Source organism: Haemorhous mexicanus, chromosome 4 (assembly GCF_027477595.1).
Source record: "Haemorhous mexicanus isolate bHaeMex1 chromosome 4, bHaeMex1.pri, whole genome shotgun sequence".
Lineage (NCBI taxonomy): Eukaryota > Metazoa > Chordata > Aves > Passeriformes > Fringillidae > Haemorhous > Haemorhous mexicanus.
The window spans coordinates 37,463,261-37,483,201 of NC_082344.1; positions in this window are offsets into that span (position 1 = coordinate 37,463,261).

Here is a 19,941-nt window from a genome sequence, read left to right on the forward strand (position 1 = left end):
AAAAATATATACACCTTTCTCAAAGTTATATTGCTTGAGAGTTGCCCTTACACTGAGAGCAGGTAGAGCTGTTGTTAATCATATTCAGTTGAAGCAACTTTTCCAGGAAGAGAAACAAAAGAGAGAAAGAGAACTAAAAGCAGATCTACACTAACACTACTTACTCACATTCTGCCAGTGACAAAGGAATGCATCAAAGCCAGACCCTTCTCAAGCACCTGCCACGAACAGTGAGTGTGTGACAGTACCACTGAACATGACTAATCCCACAGGTGACCCAGAAGCCTATTGTAAATTTTTGAGTCTCAGGAAGTAACAGCTAATAAGTGAGTATGGGTTACCTTCAAAATTGCCCCTCTAAAAATTTTCCTTTTACACAAAAGCACTCTTCCCAACCATTTGATAAAGATAGCCTTGCTGAGATCACTCAGAGTGCATCATGCTGTGCCATTAAGACAATCTGTGTCATCATACTAGAGCATACACTTGGGCCAGTGAATCTTACCACAGCATCTATTTTTAAATCTCTCAAGCCCAGGGATACTAGAAATATCTGCTCTACCAGGTTACCATGATTTCCTGGCCCTCTTATTAAACTTCATCTCAGTCAAAAGAAAAAAAAAAAAGCCTGATACAGCTTGTCCTTGGTAAAATGTCTTAAATCCTGATTTCCTCATAAAGACCATAATTGCAGGCATGAAGTTGTAGTCACATTGTGTTTTTAAGAGCTGAGCAATGAATTAAGATCACAACTGGCACCATTGTTATAAAACTAATAGAACTATACAAGTCAGACTTTTAATAATCTTGTTTCCTTTTGAAGAGAAACTATTGTAAACATTTTCAAAGGTATTAAATTACTTTATTACATGCTAATCTTAGGAAATATTGTAAAACAAAATATTGCTACAATCCAAATTTGGCTCATTTGAACAAGTATGAATGCTTCATTTTGCCCTTGTAGTCACATTAAGGTGATCCTTTTAACAATAAGGCTTAAAAGTAATCCTCTGGGAAGTTATTAGGATAGTGACATTTGAGACTAAAGTACATTGGCCCTGCTCTTACATCCAGTTCATCAAATACTTCCTTTGTCTTAGCAGGAAAAGGATCATATCTGTATCACTTGAAGATTAATTGGACATTTTTCGAGCAGGAAACATTTATTACTGTCCCTGTGAACAAAATTAATTTTAAAGACACTTCTGGTGTAAAATTTCTCTAGAGAAGTAACTTTGTGATACTCAAGCAGTTGTTCATCTCTTCAGACTCAGCTGGAACCACAAAGATGCAAAACCCATTTTATGACAGACCACAAGACTGTTAATTTTAAGTTTAACTATAAATCTATTTGGGTTTTTGTTGGGGACTGGTTACATGACAAAGGTCACGTAGACATGCTTTGGATAGCTGAGAAGTGGAAAAGTACCAGACCCAGCTAATTTGAGGCCCCGCACTTGTGAAGACGCTGTGGCCTTGAGTATAGCTGTATTATGGTAACAAAGATGCTGTAGCCGAGAGCAAAGCATGAGAAAAGAGAGATGTAAGTTGTAAAGCATGAAGAGGTAAGAATAACCAATAAATTGCTTAACTTACAAAATATACATGAGCTTATTATGTGTTGTGCTTAAATCTATCTCTAATCAATAAACGAAGCTTGCTGATTCTTACATTGAGGTGTCACTGAGCCTCCCTCACTGCGACGGGTTTTTGGTTTTTTTGGTTTTTTTTTTTGAGAGAAAAATAGATAAACTAGGACATAAATAAAACCAACCCTACTACAAGTAATTTTAGTGCCTCTTTCTATCAGAGTTTCATCTCATTTTCATACAGGTTTTCTTATATTGAAGAAGGTGGTAATCATACTCTGTTTTAACTCCTAGTAATTTCCTTGGACTAATGAGGCTTTCTACCAAATTGGGGTTCACTTAGCATTCATAAGGATTTTGATTTCTTGGCCAAAGGATTAAGAAGCTGCACAAGAGGTCAGAATATATGCTAAACTTTTACTTTCTGCTGGTTTTGTGTTGCCTTCTTTTTTTCCCTTTTCTTTTTTGTGATGTTAGCACAACTGGGAAAAGTTCAAGTTGTTTACTGCAGGAAAATTAAACTTATTTTTATGTAACTACTGGGACCAAAACCAGGCAAAACAATTATGTATTTTTTAAGACTCCATCAGTTCCAAGGCACATCTCATAAAGGTAATTGTCTGAAGCCTCGATGATACATTCTCTCAATTAATATCCTGGAGTATGAGAACACATTTCAGATAACATTGCCTCATCTGATCCACACTGCACATCACAACGGGTGAAATTCAGAACCTCATTCCTTCTGCAGAACTAAATTGCAATATGCTCCACTTGAGATTGCTCCTTAAGACCATTCAGGGACTGAAGCTTATTCAGGGCACAGCTTGTATCTTACTGGTTTTGTGGGATTCTGTTCCTCAGAAAAGCTGCTGCAAGGCCCTTTATGTCAGAAAAATTAGTTATTTCCCAGGAGCATGTAACACCAATCTCCCCCTCGCACATCATCACACCTGCAGTCAGCAGGGGCCCTCAAATGTTGTTCCTTTCACAGAAGAGATGGATGAAAAAAGCAGTGAATGAGACTGAAAACTCTGTGGTACTTGTTTTTCCTCTTGATCTGAAATAGTCTAAAATTGGAGACCTTCCAGAAAGTTGTGGAAGACACCTGCATGAGACTGCTAGAGAGGGAACAAGGAATCACTTCTCAGAGATGAAGTGCAATGAAGAAATCTGTATGCAGGACTAGATAATTACTTCAACACATCCAGGATCCTACAGCCTTAGTAACTGTATGGGAAAAGAATAATAATAAAAAGTAGGTATTTGGATATGCAGTTTTGATTATTTTAAGATAAATTTATTGTAAGTCCTTGGAGTCTTATATGTCATACATATATACCTGATATGTGCTCTGACTGAAGCAACTTCACCTTGTAACACAGCTCCAGCACCAAACTACCCTTTGCTTTTAAGCTATTCACTCCATTTTTGTTGTTCCATGTAGAGGTTTAACCCCAGCCAGCAGCCAAGTACCACACAGCTGCTGCTTACTGCCACACCAGTGGAACTGGGGAGAAAATCAGAAGGGTAAAAGGTAGAAAACTCACAGGCAGAGATGAAGACCTTTTGGGAGGGAAAACAAAAGCCACACACACACAAGCAAAGCAAATAAAGGAATTAATTCACTGCTTCCCATGCCAGGCAGGTGTTCAGCCATCTCCAGGAGAGCAGGGCTCCATCCCATGTGTTGGTGATTTGGAAGGACAAGCACCATCACTCCAAGTATTCCCCCCTTCCTCCTTCCCCCCACTTTATACACTGAGCATGATGTCATTTGGTCTGGAATATCCCTTTGGTCAGCTGGGGTCACCTGTCCTGGCTGTGTCTCCTCCCAGCCTCCCATGCACACCCAGTCTCCTCCTCAGTGTGGCAGTATGAAAAGCAGAAAAGGCTTTGGCTCTGTGCAATCCCTGCTCAGCAATAACAAGAACATCCCTATGTTATCAACTCTGTCCAGCACAAATCCAAAACACAGCCCCATATCAGCCACTGGGAAGAAAATAAACTCTACCCCAGCCAAAACCAGTATATCCCATTACATAGCCCAACAGGTCTGATCCTGATTAAAGATTCTGTTGAATTGCTACCATAAAAATGTTTCAAGAGAACAGAAATAGAAAAAATTCTTTAAATTTGTCAAAATGATAGGTTGATTAGACCAAGATATCCCTAAAAGCTATGGGAATACTGCAACTTATTGGTACTTGTTCAAATACCTGAAAGGTAAAGGTTTGTTTTCCATACTTTGGTGGTTGCTTTTGCTGAAATACAACTTCCAGCCTGTGTCCTTAAGTAGGAACACTGACAAAAGACAAGGTTATACTAAGAATTTGATGACCAACAAAAACAAGACATAAAAAAATCCCCAAAACTCAAAAAAAACCCCCAAATGCACAAACAAACAAAACCCCCAAAAACAAGGAAAAAAAAACCCAACAGAAAAACCCCAAACAACTCAGACTGGAAAAGGTTTTCATGTAAATAACACAAAATAAATTGATAATTGCTTTATTTTCTTTGGTTATAGTACTTACTTCAAGCACTATAGCAAACTGATTTCTCCTTTCCACGCATGGATTTCATGAGATAATGCTTACAGTAAACCCATAATTTATGATGTTAAACAAGAACTAAATAGCAGAGTTCATTCAACTCTTGCTAGAAATGCAAATGACCTTGCTGTTGATTGTTTACAGCAGAAATAAAGACAGCATCTGTGTTACCCTGTTAATGCAATAGCATTCGTATAAAGATTTTACACATTCATTTTTAACAAATAAGAGGTATAGTAAGAGAAGACACAGCCAGGCTGATTCTATGTTTGCATCACTTTATATATTTACTCTTCATGATACATAGTGTTATTTGAAGGATGGCAAAAAAGTAATAAACAACATTAAAAAAAAATCTTTTTTCCTCTCTGAAACATTACCTTCTACTTTCATAACAGTGTTCAAACCACACTAAGCACCCCAACAGGAAGGGTCTTCACACATCTGTGGGATTTCCTTGGCAAAGCCAACAGCAGTGTTTATCTGCATTTTGGTGGTGCTGTACAGAGAGTTGACTTCTATAATATTTTAGTGCTGTTTAACAACAGCCATACTAAGGAAAAAAATAGAGCTAAGCTGCAACAGCATACTTATTTTTCTTTTTTTTTTTAAGCACAAGTAAAATTTGCTTTATTCATTTAAAATTAACATTTATAGTATCTAAAGCACACAGGTGGACACAACCTGATTTAAGCAGGTCTTGCATGACTTTTTCTGTAGCTTCACCTTCTGGTCTTTCTGCTCCCAGGTTCAGTAACAACAAGACTGTGAGAGCCCTCTCCTGGTGAACAAAATTTATCTCCCTCCAGCTGCTGCTTGCCGACCAAAGATTCTGAGACAGATACTCCAGCTGTAAAAGAAGATAACATTTATAATGTACTCTCAAGGTTTTTTATTTATTAACACTTTTCTTAGGTTAAAAAAGTCACAAAACAAAGACTTTATTTTCCAAATACCACCTTAAAAAGTGAAGCAGAAAGTCAAGAAAAATACTTCTCAAAAACCTTCTTTCTGCAAAGAAATACTACCTTCAATATACTTTCACACCAGTACAAATTTTGTATGGCTAAGGCTGACACCCATCTGGAATGTTTTATTTAAAACTTTAAAGATTTGTTTGTTAGTGATAGGTATTGAGAAAGTTGTGCACACAGAGTCAATCCTCTGGATTCACTCTGGACAGGGAATCAATGAGCCAGCACAGTCTGAAGACCCTGAGGCACCTAAAGGGAGCCCAGGGATCCTCTGAGATGGGAGTGGAGAGAAAGGAAATGTGCTCCTGCCTAGGGAGTGGAGAGAAAGGAAATGTGTTCCTGCCTAGAGCCTTTCTCCTGTGTAATCAACCAGAGACAGCCCATGCTGGGTGCACAAGTTCTTCTTTCATGCTGTCAAAACTGACTCTTTTTCTAGGAATTCCCCTTCACTCCTAGCACATCAATGAGGTAGCCTGCCCACATTATTCAGAAAAGGGAGGAGCATATATTAAACACAATATCCATTCCCTACAGGTTATAGTTGCTGGTTTTAAATTTTGCACTGTCCTTAATACCTATACTCCTAACATGAATTTGGCTTATTCTCCTGCTGTGCTCTCCCCTTTCCCTGTAGCAAGCACTCAATTTAGGTTGAAACACTGTCTCTTTCACTTGCACTTCTGCTTATCTTCTTAGTCTGATTTACTGTATTAATTTTAAGGATGCTGTGTCTCTCTATTCCATGACTTTTGAGGCCTGAGAAGAATTTTAAGTTAAAAATATTTTAAGTTTAAATCAGACTAAGTCAAGGAACTACCAGACATGCTTTTGTCCAGCTTACTGTCTAGATGGCATTTCAGTAGGCTGCAAAGGCAGTTTAAGTAATGTTGACAAAGAATGCATACATGTTTAAAGCAAAGCTTAGGAGCTTTGAGACCTTCAAGCTTCAGAATACACAGAGGCAACAAACACCTTTCCATTGCTGTGGGAGTGAAGCATTAGAGCTGTGATCACACCCCCATGTCTTGGGGAGCAGAGGACTCCACACAGCAGTTTCACAAGTGTTCTTCTGGGGAGCAATGATGGTCCAGGCAGCCAAAAAGAACTCACTGATCACTTGCATCAAAGTCATCTCAGCTGAAAGCCAAGCCTTATCCAGATTGAAAGCAACCCAGAGAGGTTGTTTATGGGCCTGTTTTTTGTGCACTAGCATAAATTGTGTTGCCTTATCTGAAGAGTTTGTATGGAGATGGCAGAGGTTGGCTGTGTAGCAACTGCTAGTGGAAGAAATGTTCAGAAAACAAGGAGTTTAATATATGTACTTTGCTCTTAATGTTGACACATGGCTGGTTAAGGTGTGGTGTGTAGTCAGCGTAGCGAGTCAGAAAAGCTGTATACACTGAAACTGTTACACACTGGATAACTTTTATGATAGGCAATTTTCAATCAGTTATAAAAACAAGTGTTTCACAATGTAAATTTTTCTGTTCGGAAAGGGAAGTTCTAATTCTAATTCTCTTAGCACACAGTTGCTTTTCCTCAGCAAGAAGGAAAACATGAGCAGTGAGTTATTATATGGAAGAGCCTTCCATGATTTCAGAGACCTACACTCCCAGTTCAGCTGCACTAGCACTGCTATCTCTTCTAGATGTCAAAGAGCTGAAATACAGTAAAGCCTCCTTATGAAAAGGACATACTTTTATATAAATATGTAGCTTGGGTTCCCATTTCATATGATGTCATTCAAGATCTCATCTCCTCTGTTTCATTTAGAGCAACAAAGCACATTAACCCTGCTATTTCTAGCTTCAGCTATAAGCTGGAATCCACTGGAGCAACAAGACATAAGTCTCAACTGGGAGAAGTAATGTTTGGAGGCAGAGTAGTGCTGGCCAAATTGATTCCTAGGCTGCTATGGCTGAAATATGCTGTAAAGATTCAAACTGACAGCTAGGAAAACACTTTTGTATGAAACAACTTCAAGATGACTTTTTTTTGTTTCATTTTTCCCTACCCTTTTTTTTCTTTTTTTCCTACCCTAGTCTTTTCCTTAAATAAACAAATACATTTTGGTCTCTGAAATTCTGTGTTATTAAGGGTAAGCTCAGACGGCACCAGTAGGTAGAGGTCTCATTGCTTGTCTGGAACTGAATAATTGCAGTGAAATGCTGTACAAAGCAAACCACCTCAGAGCATTTGTAGTCTAAAATGGAAACTGGGACATGTGTGGTGCAAAGCTAAAAAGATCAGTCTGATGACTTATATCACTAAGTGAGACAACTCAAGAACTTGCTCTCAGCCATTAACCAACCTTGTTGTATCAAAAAAGGAACAGACAGATCACTGATAATACTGAATAATTCCCAAATTAGCATGGGAGCCATGAGGACCCTAAATAAATACACCTAATTTGGGGCAAGTTTTCAGAATGCTCTGCAGACACCCCTGTAATCGGGGCAAAAGAAACCATAGAAAAACCTCAAAGAGCAAACATGTTTCTTGCTGACCTCCATTCAGGAGATGAGAAGAAAGGGGAGGGCTCTGCTGGCTGTCACTTGCTTTTTTGGAGCTGCTCTTACACTCTTGACTCACATGCTTCACAAGAAGGTAAAGCAGAGAGCACATGTTAACTTCAATTTTTCCACGTTTTTGAGGCCCTGGAGAAGTTTTGCCTCTCCTTCTCTCTGTTGCTGTACTACATCCAAGCAGAAATAGCTGGGAGCACTTCCCAGGTCTGAGCTCACCTTCTTGTCCTGTCCCCACACCAGACTGTGATAGCAAGGCATGGAAGGCGATACAGGATAACAGGAGAACTAGACACAAGATATGATTCCTCAAATACCTAGTGTCCCATTTCTGAGTACAGCCAAGAAACCTAGTTCCATTCCAGTTTATTTAATCTAGTAAAATTATTTTGGGTAAGCCAGTGGAAGCACCAGCTCACCTAGGCAGCAAGTAAAAAATAAAAAAAAGGAAAAATTAGTGACTTAGTTCCTTCTCTAACTCAGTAAACTCATAGCTGTCTCATTCAGTAAACTAATTAGGTGTGTTATTTTAGAAGGGATTATATGAGATGATTATTGTTAATCAATTAAGGTGTGGCAAATATTGTGTCATGTAGTCCTTTAAATTAATGGTACGCTTTCATCTCCAGTTACATGGATCATGCTGATCATCTGTATTTATACACAGCAGAAGAGAAGATGATCTCTAATTAATAAATACATTTCTAGCAAAAAAAGGTAAGTTGGTGAACTGCATAAAAAGACAGTATTAATGAAAAGTTAGTAGAAACCCCTAGTTATAACTTTGAATGACACCTACAGAAATGGGCTCTCACATAAACAGAAACTACAGACTGTAAAGGGACTCTATGAATACAATGCATAATTAATCTCTAAATTTATTGTTAAAAGTATTGCAAAGGTCAAAGTCTTTGTGAACTGTATCACTTAATGACAACACAAAAGCACTTTTACACAAAGTCCTTTTTATACCTGCTAAGTGATAAAAGTACTTAATCATGAGATCACAGGCTCAGTTGTAAATTAGTTGAAAAAAAAACAATGCATGAATAAAATATTCTCTGACTGCCACTTGGAGGTTTCTAAGCCACACCAGTCCCTGGTCTGATCCATTTAGAAATGGCTACAAAATTCCACCTGAAACAGCTGAAGTTTTAAGACAACACATGTTACAAAAATCCCCCACCACGTCTAATACTTTCTGATACAATGTTTACAGAAATCTAACGACAAATGATCAAAACAAAACCTGTAGTGGTGATAACGAATTATTTCTGTGTGCATTTACCAGTTCAGTCCCTCTGAACCAATTAACTGAAGATAACAATTAGGCAGATACTGTCATAAACAAACAGCTGTGCTGCTCATGCTACCTGCCTAACAATGTCTCCCCAAGGATTTAAAATTTAAGTCACTAAAATAATTCTTGTTCTAGAGTAAAAATAGGTCACAAAAGTATATCATTAAGAGCATCTTTTCTTGTAGAAACCAGTATAGATAGATGCCAATGCAAGAACTGGCTAAAGGAATTTATAAAAAATTATCATTTCTATCATCAATCTATTTCTGGATTAGATTGAGGTATTGCCCTTCTAATATAAAACATTTGAAGTCTGATGTCCAGTACTTCTATTTTTGAAAGCATTAGGCACTGTAACCCAGACTTTCAAACAGGGATAACATGAATAGATCCCTTGGATATTTTTGAAGAAGTTTCAGATCTGTCATTAACCGTTAAAAATCTTAAATAACTTAAAGCTACATGGAAGTGGAGAGGAAAAAAAAAATCCTTATCAAAGATCCTGCTAAAACATAGTTTTGAAAGTTCACACAAAAGCAATCAAGTGTGTCTGAGACAAGACAGCTCAATGTTTCTACAAAATTGCTTCATTACAGAAGAAAAATAGCACAAACAGTTTTTCAAAGAGTGAGCCTCTTGTAGGAGATGTTTTTCTTTATACCAAGACCTTCACTTCTCAGTGGACAGGCATTTCAAACTGATTCTTCCAATTACAATACCCCAGTGAAAAGCATCAAGTAACATCAGAGAGAGCTTCAGCTTGTCTTCCCATTCCCCTCAGTGAAATGCATCTACCTGGTTAACAATGCATCTGTCTAACTGAATTGCTCAACAGAGCATCAAGAACCAAGCTGAGGCATGCCATAGTGGGCATGGAAATGCCTTTTCATTTAAAATTTGTTTTGACAGGTATTCCTTGGTGATTCGAGGAAGCCATAAAGCTCTCCTGCCTCCCTGCACTCACCAGTATGAGCAAGGCTGGTGTTGCAGCAAACGCCCGGCTTGCTCTCTCCTTCTCATGCCTCTGGGATCTTTCAGGTTACATATGGCAATGCTACCCCCCTCATGTTCCCAGTTATGCTAGTACTCATTTTAAAAATCCACTTTATTATGGACATGCAGACTTCCCCTCTACCACCTCTGATTTTGGCCGTCTTCTAATTGTTCAAAATCTGTTTGCTATTAGTTCACAAAAATGGCAACTGTAAAATGTGGCTCATAGCATGCATTAAAGCTTTCCTTTTAGAGTGCCTACTTTTGCCCCATCCTTTCATAACCCTTCTTAAGTTTTTCTTTTGCAATAGTTGATGGTAATAGCTGTGGATAAATGGGTTATTATTTGAAGTGTCAGATGAACAGAAAGAAAAATTTCATAGTGAAAGCAGCAAATGCCCACAAAGTAGAAAACTGCTTTTCAATATGTCAGACGTTTCCAAACCATACCAGTTCTTGATAGAAATTGTCACATTTAGGAACAGTCTTTTTTTGTGAAGTCTGAAAATGAAAACATTGTGATCTATGAGAGATGATAAAACCAACACCTTCCCAAATATCCTTATTTTTGCAATATAGATCTTTAAAAGACAAAATATGAAAAAACAAAAAACTATTAGGCAATTATTGAACTTGCATAACATTGTATGAAACATTAGGGAAATTCTTTTCTAAGATGATAAAGTTATGTCTTCTTTCTATTTAGAGTGAAACACCTTCAAGACTTTTATGCTCATTATTAGCAGCAGAAACTCCTGAAATTATGCTGATAAGTTGTTTCAACAGCATTTTAATTAACAGATGCAACAAAATATGACCAACTTCCCCTTCCAAATTGGGCAAAACTTTCTCTTTAGTTAGCCTTGGTTTTTAAAGGGTATTTGTCGTTATTATATTGCAAAGGTTCCATATTGCTAGAGTTTTGTACCTCCTTAATGCTTCTCGTAGGCAGCTTCTCTAGACACTGACTCTTTCCTCCTCTCACAGCAGCCAACTGACTCCAGCGTGCCTCAACCACCCAATCCACCCTTCTCTAACACTTTTCTTCTTACTGGCTACAGCTGGGGCCTGTTAAAGTGAGGCCTCTTCCTAATCTCTAATAATTGGCTCAGCTGCAACTCCTTAGGGGTAAGATTACTTTCTATACTACCTTTAATTTCTTATATTGTATCCCCCTACAGGTATTCCTCTGTTATTAAAAAGAAAGCTTTTGTCTATCTCCTTCTAACAGCTCTGCCTGCAGAGATGTGACCTCCCTGTTTTCTAAGAAACATGGTTCTCATGATGCAAGAAAATGCTTCTCCTGACCATCTGCTAGAGAAATGTATGCATAAATACCTTTTCCAGTAATATAAATGCAAAATCTAGTGATCACTATGACCATGGGAGCTAAATGCAGAGAAAAGCCTCTCTGAACACTTGCTATTGGCTGTTGTGACTCTCCAAAAGCCAGGAGCTACACAAAGTCCACAAGACATTCTATTGACATGTGTACAACAAACAGTAATGTCCATGCACTTTAACATGAGTCCTCTGTATTGATTATTCCTTTTTGGCAAGTGCTAAGTTAGGAGTAGCTGAGGGTGAAAGCAGAATCAAGTTGAAAGCCTGACAAAGAGAACTAATCCCTTGGTGAAGCCATGCTGGATGCCTCGAATCACCTCCCTGTCTTCCATGGGCATAAACAGAGCTTCTAGAATGATCTGTTCCATGACCTTCTCAGGCACAGAGAAGAGAAATGCATGCAATAGGATTTAACACTGAAGCATCAGAAAGCAAAGAAACACTCCTTTTGAAGTCACTCAAATCCTATTGTGTTGTAATTTTTTTTAAGATAAATCATTAGAAACAAGAATAGCAAGCTAATTTAGCTCCTAGATTCCACATGATGTCATGCAATAAAACTGTATCTTCCTGCTCTGGCATTGTTTCACTATAAACTAATTGAGACTACAGAATGGCACATGTCATTTTGAAACTCTTCCAATTATCTCTGGGAAAAAAAAATTGAAAAAAAATTAGATTTACTGCTTTTTCTTCTCATTTTTGTGATACCAAATGTACAGTCTGACTAATTTATCTGGTTTACTTTTCTGCCTATAAAAATTAAATTATTTCCAGAAGCTCATTAGGAGTAATAGCTCCTAATGTAATAGTAACAGTAATAGTAAAAGGAGGGAAGGGTCAGCCGAGGTAAGTGGCCTTACTAATCAGGGGGAAAAAAAAAAGAAATTCAAATTCATCTATGTATGTCTACACTTGCCCACACAATTCACTATTTAACAACAATATTTAATAATTAGTGTGACTTGAGTAGATTGTGCACTTCATATACCTAAGCAGACACAGAACACTGAGTCAAACTACCAGATCTGGTTGTTTTCATGAAAAATCACCAAGTATTATACAATTAATATATTTCACAACAAACCTGTGTTTGGGAGACATTCAGACACACAAGGCAGATTTCACAATAAATGCTTCTCTTTCTCAGGAGCTCTTAATTTCATTCTGAACATGGTGTAAACTGATGCTGTGAATTATTAATTGAAGACTACTGCCTCTGTTCATTTGTCAGTAAAGCAAATAAAACGATGATGCCCAGCATGATGAAGTATTTCAGGATTTCTGGGGGACAAGAGTATAGCTAAGTGACTATACACCTCAGTCATTGAATGATGGACACTCCAAGATGGATATATTGTTCACAACCTTGGGATGAATTTCAAAGCTGACAAAGTTTCAAGCCAGACTTGTGCTACAGCTTTAACTTAGATAATTTTTATGCATAACAGCCCAGCTAGATTTATGGGAGTCAAGGTTATATTTCTTCCCTATATGTGAAAAATGGAAAGCAAATATAGCTTGAAGATATGTGGTCTTCTGTTTTCTTGACACACCAGGAATTATATAGACAATGTGGTTTCAAATAGTGATTTTTGTAAACAAATAACAAATTTCAGCTACAAGTTTCTAGGCATGAATTTAATTGCAAGACTCAAACACCATTTGCAGGGAGTTACTAGATTATTTGCAAATCTCCTGGCAAATTTACTGTAGGGCCTTTCTGTGGATTGTTTGTACCAGACAGCAGCAGACCCTCAAAACCTCAGGTAAACTGCCAGCACCTCCAGATACAGTAACGTCTTCCATAGTTGCCTGATGTAAGGAGACTTACAGACAATAAAGGATGGTGCCTATGGACCCTTTCCTATGAGTTATATTTCAACCTCATGAAGACACATTGTTATATTTAAAAGAGATTAGAGGTTATCTATTGCTATGGGGGGGCATTAAGGTTTCAGAATGGGATGAACTTGACCCTTTCAGTTCCCCATAGCCCTCTATTTCCATATATGTTGTTACTGGACAGCACTCTGTCAGTCATACAAACCAACTCTCTGTGATCCAAGCACTGGGAAACACCTATGCATGAATGGGTTTTAAATATTGTTGGGGTCAGGATGTTTTGTACGGGAAGGAATAAGAGTTTTTCCAAAGGTGGCTCCAGATTCAGCACTACACAATCGCTTGTAACTCCCACTTGTATCACACCATGATACAATGCAGCAATTGTCAGTAACATTTTTGCACAGCTCCAAAAGACATCATTCAATTTCACAAATTCACATCACAGCGACCCAGAAGAAGAATGAATTTTGGTGCAACGGCACAAGCACAGCAGGGTTGGAACCAGAACTGGACTCGGCATGCAACAACCCAACACCACACACCAGCTTTTCTGCCCTGAAATACTGCAATGGAAGATGGAACTCAAAGTCATGGACTGAACAAAGTCAATGGACTTTACAGGGATGGTCCATAGACTAAGGGCATGATATCTGTATATATTTATATATATGTAGATATAGAGATAGATAGATAGATAGATAGATAGATAGATAGATAGATAGATAGATAGATAGATAGATAGATAATCTTAAATGACCAGAAAGATGATGGTGGTTAACTGGGATGTATTGGGAAGTATGGGATATGGGCAGGATGCAAATGGTTTGGAATAAGGAGTAGATACTGCCCTGGATTTGTCAAGGATAGAGTTCATTTTCATCCTAGTAGCTGGTACAGTCTGTGTTTTATATTTCATATGAGGATATTGAGGACACACTGGTGTTTAGTTGTTGCTAAGTAGTGCTTACTTTAAGTCAAGGACTTTTCAGTTTCCTGTGCTTTGCCAGTGACTACGACATGCAAAAATGGTTCTGTACTCTACACATATAAGCACCTATCATACTATTTCAGTTATGGTCACTTCAGTTAATGTTGTTTTAGCTGCTTCTTAACCCCAGTTTTAATGATTTTTCCCTTTCCCCTCATTCAAAAGCAAAAGGCAAGGTAGAGAAACTAGCATCTTGAAACCATAATTATATTCCCTCAGGAAATACTATCAACAGTAGCTGCCTTTAGTTTGTTCAAAACTCAAGACATTTTGAATTACTAGAAAATGCAGACATTACTTAATTATTTCTGTACAGTTTTATGCAGTGGTACTTAATTTTAAAAATAATGGGGGTTTTCATTTTGCTTTAGCCCAAGCAGCGGAATTATATTTCCCATGCCTGCTGTATTACATGACAAATAATAAAGACCTGAATCCTCAAGAGCTGTAACTTGAACTACTGGCTTGAATGAATGCTCTACCTAAGGAAAAGTAATGTTAAATCTTATTCCACACACAAAGCTCCAGCTTACAAAAGCTGAAAATCTGGCTGGAGAGCTTTTTGGAACAGGCTTTCTGTTGCCATGTTTTGCCTTTCTCCCACCAGTGACAAACCAAGAACTTCTGGGTTCCTGGCCTGGCCATGCAGATTACAACTAGTACACCATGGAATTCAATTCTGATGTGAATGCATCTGAGCTTGCAGCCTGGAAGGCCATTTAGCCAGAAAAAATAAACAACAAACCTCCAAATAAGTAAACTTTTACTTACCATGGCAGGAAATACATGCTGGAGACACAATTGCTCGTGAGCACTACAACAGAGACACTGGGGCAGGGAACATGGTTTTTACAGAATCCCTCCAAAATAGCTTCCAAGTCTCTGCAGCAGCGAGCAAGAGGACTCTGAGGCCTGATTTGTGCGACAAGCATCACAGTCTGATTTTTCTAGAATGTAATGTTATTTAATATAAAGACCCCCTGTGAGTTTAAATGAGTTAAAATAATTTCAAAATTGTTTTTATAAATAAGTTTCTTTATTCTGTAAAGGGAAAGTATCTTTTCCTACTTTTTATTCCAGAAACTTTTTGTTTTGGTTTGAGATTCATAATTTCACAGGGAAGGGAACTAATGATTAATAACAACACCAAAGATCAGAGCCATAGCCTATTAGGCATTTCATTCAGTACACTAGCCTTGTAATACTGTCAAAGTGTTTATACTCAAATATAATTTCTTTTTTTCCTGTTTTAAATACCAGAAGCTACACAACAATTTTAAGTCCACTGAGGGCTTTTTTCCTCCAAAGTAATTCTTAATATCCAAAGAGTATGGTACCCACCTTGCAAAAGATGTCATCACATTTGCTGTGTCAGGTCACAGCCAGTGGGAAAATTGCCTTTGGTGGATGGGTGCAGTTATACCACTTCAGAGCTACTCAGGAACAGCTCTGAACATGGAAGCAGAGTTTCACAGGACTTCATCACCATGATTCTATGCCATTAAATTACACAGAGGTCACTGAAGGTCTTTGCCTTGAGACAGTTTCAGTTTCACACAACAGAATTTCATTACACAGCAGTCACTGTGGCACACAGTGATGGCTTTTATACTGATAGCATTCAGTCATGATTTAGATCACACTAATTGTTAAATCTGGGCTCCCACTGTTTCTTAGAATACAATCAATAATAATACAATAATTTTTTATTTTCTGAATATTATTAATAAGGAGCTACTAGTCCCCCATTTTCATTATTAAGGCTCCTCCGCCAAAAGAAATATTACTATTTATTAGGGTATGATTTTTTTAAGGAATAAACACACTACTGAGTATGGGTTGAGGTACTTCTCAGTCTAAGTGATTTTAGAGATTTTTTACAGTTTGCAGAGGATGAAATGATCCAAACTCTACCAATTACACACACCAAAAACTGAAAACAGTCCAAGCTCATCCTTATTTTCCTCTTTTTCTTAAAGGTTAATTCCTTCAAATAGGCACTAATGAAATCATAGGAATTAAAATAGAAAACATTAAAGGGACTAAGGAGATAAATGGAATTATTAGGATTGTAGAATGTTTACAAGGAGAATTTATATTTATTTAATGAGGAAAGCTAGACAATCAGCCAAATAAGTCAAATCAAATTTTAAATAATATAGTTTTGGAACAGGTATAAAGCAATAAGCCTGAATATGTTTATCTAGACTATGCCCAGATCACTCTTGCAGACTCAGTTTGAAACTCAGAAGTATGCAGAATATCTACTGAAAAAAGCCCAAAAACATTGTAGGAGAGGCGAAACATGCTATGCTGCTACAGAATTTATGGGGATTACATGCTTTTAAACTGAAAATATCAGAGTTGAATACATGTACATTTAAACTTTGCATAACACTGTGACATGTTTTGCCAGCAGTAATGAGAGAGTCTACTCTGAGTTTGAAATAAAAAAGGAATTAAAAATTAGTATGAACAACAAAATCAGAAATTACTTGTAGCCTTGCCCGATTATTTGTAGGCACCTGACAACACAATATGCCTGCTAGAGGAGCTGAGGAAAACCTCCTGAGACCCGATGAAATCCCAGACAAGATTGAATTTCTGGAGTCAGCTCATCTAAAATATTATACAATATGTTAATGTAATAGCCTCAACTGCTGCAGCTACAGGGTCTGAAGATTGAAAAGGACAAGAAGGAAAGAGACCACTCAAAAGAGACAGATAGATTAAAAAATTACATGCTGTCACTCAAATTTTAATGAAAGCATTGAGATTTCAATCCTTTCACATTTTTCTTTTTCACACAGTACTATTTTTTTTTTTTTTTAGGCTAACTCAGTAACCATCTTTGTATTGTCGGAGAATTTCATCCTTATTTTTCCATTTTTAGTGTATGTATAGTGAAAATATCCTGATTTATCAAGGGTCTGATGAATTTACCAGAGATTAGATTCAATTCGCTATCGAAGAAAAAAGTCAAAGTCTCACAAGAATAAAATTTTGTCTGCAGCTTCACAAATGGGTATATTTGAATGGTTATAAGGAGAAATTCTTCAAATGGATGACCAGACAGGCTAAACAGAAGTCTAAGCAGAGACAGAAGAGTTTATTCTCTACGCTTCAGGCATATTGCCCAGATATATCTGCCCCTACACTAAACTTTGGATCATTTTATCTGAGCATTAAGCCACTGGGCACACCATGGGCTCCAAGGAAACTGTGGGTTCCAGAGAATCTGTTGAAAATCTTTGTATATTGACACACTTGCATGCACCCTGACTGGAATAATTTGGTCCAGAAAGGTGTCTGCAAAACAGAGCATCGAAATGATCTAGTACAAAATATTTTCTTTTCTTTGCTGAAGCTGCCATGCTATACAGTGACAGTATGTTATACTGCTACTCTGTAGGCCCATTTCTGTTTCTGTTCTCCAGAAATTTTTAAAGGTAGACACTTCTACAGTTGATGTCTTGAAGCTGGAAACTTGCAGAGTATGCTACAAAGCTCCTGTGTTACTACGGACTTGCAAAAGGTGAAGCATTTTGAGAGAGCCTCTGCAAAATCTAAACAAATGAAGCAGCCAGAGCTCTCATTTTAAAAGGTTAAAGAGATGGATAAAAGGAGGCTCTGTCAAAAGGACTAAGTGGTCTTCTGATGTTCTGATTAGCAGCAGGAATCCATTAGGAAGAGCTTGAGTGTAATTAGAATGGAGAGATTAAAAGAATACAATAGTAGAAGCATTTAGAAAAAATAGGAAGCGCAGAAATAGGCAACCTGCAACATTATCAGAGGAGCATATAGCAGGTGTTTTTAGTAGTTTCTTGTGCAATATAGATTAGTAAACCATGTAGGAAAGAGTGAGATATATAAATAGGTACTTCTATCACACCTTTTCCTAGTTTGTCAGCAGAAAAATTAAGATATCAGTGCAAAATGCATCAGTATCAGTGGCGTAAGTAAACCCAAATTTACTGAATACAAGAAGTGAAAAAAAAATTCAGACAAATGCTAGAAAGTCTGGAACACAGGTTTTAAAACTTGGTTTTATTTAAAGCTTTCTTGAGTAATTTAAGTTGAATTTGTAGAAATATTACCTCAGCCACTCATGTTCACAGTCTGTAAACTGTGGACATAAACAATGGCACTGAATTGATGGGAATTTAATGTCAAAGCATAAGCCTGACTAAATTAAAAGCAAATGGCATTCCATTTATGAACTCAGGACACAGCAAATATTAAGGTCTGTCTTTAAACCATTGAATGCATCCTCAGATTTGCTGAAGCTCAGGCAGTCACCTAACTGTGACAACAATGAGCTCAATTATTTTCCTAAAGGTTGATTTAAAAATAACACAGATCATGTATAATTTTCAGTACTTTATAATTCTAATTTAATTCTATAATTTATAATTACCCAATTTATTTATATTTAAACAACAGTTTCCTTCATACCACCACTACTCAAGAAGCTCTGACCTCTGCACATGTAGAAAGAGACTGGAATTCCTAGGAACATCTAATTAATGAGGAAGTTTGCAATAAATATACATTAAGTGAACCAGGGAGCTATATCCTTTACTCATTAAAATAATAGCACACACAAAAATCACCTATTTAAGAGATATTAGCTTAAAAAATACACTAAACAACTACAAGCATAACTGCAATTTTTTATTTCTACTGTACTGCTAGGTCTTATTGATAACATGTAATATACTCAGAAACTCTACATGTGTCTCTCCACTAAATGCATTACTACAAATGCATTCAGACTTTGGCAGATCCTGAGACTGACTGCCCACTGTCCCCTCACTGATACAGTTTTCTTTGCTCATTACTTGTTTTTTTTTGTTTCTAAATGCAGCTGTTAATTGCTTTAACCTTTAGCTGATTCTCTTGAACTCAGGAAATTTGTATTTTATTACAACTAAGCTGAACACAATTTTAAATTCCATTCCTATTAATGCAGTTATAACACTGTAAATAATATTTTTAAGAATATTCAGAAATCAGTCTAAGTCTTTCGCCAATTGGTCCAAACCACAACATGTAAATGTCAGAATTTCTGAAAAGCTGATACATGCTATTGTCATTATAATGGAGCCTCCTTCTTAGAACTGTATGTCTACTGTATCCTAAGTACCATACTGTAGTCACTGCTTCATAATATTTAACATAAAAACATTTAGTAGGAACTAGAATTTAATAGCAAATCAGTTCAAGATTGAAAGAATTAAACTGTATTTGATAAACCTACTTTATTTTGCAACTTTATTGTTTATTACTGAACGCTGTGAGAAAGACAGCCACAGGCAGATATCCCTTTATTTTAATATATGCATTTGTAATAACATCAGTAAAATTAAAGCAAAAAATACAAATTAGGATCCAGTTATTAACATGCCAAACTTGGATTCTTGTGTCTGTATCTACTCCCTCCCCCACAGCATAAATACATTACTTAGGAGAACTTACACAGCAATTACTCCACACAGCTGTCAAGACATTTTGCAAAAGATCCTTTGTAGACGGATTCAGTGAAGCACTAAAAAGCAAGGAAAAGATTTTCCAGATTACAAACTATTTAAAGAACAAGACCAGACTAGAAAACATGCACATTTAATGGAACACTTTTTGGTTTGTAACCAGGTGATCAGATTAAATGCATCATCACCCAGAGGTCTCATTACAGTCAGTGGCAGAAAGGCTGAAAGGCCCCTCAGAGCTGCCCATTAAATTTAAGTGTCTACAGAGTCTGTGTTTCTTTCTTACAGTTCCCATTAAAAACTTACTGTGGGTGCCATTTAGCTCCAACTTCTGCC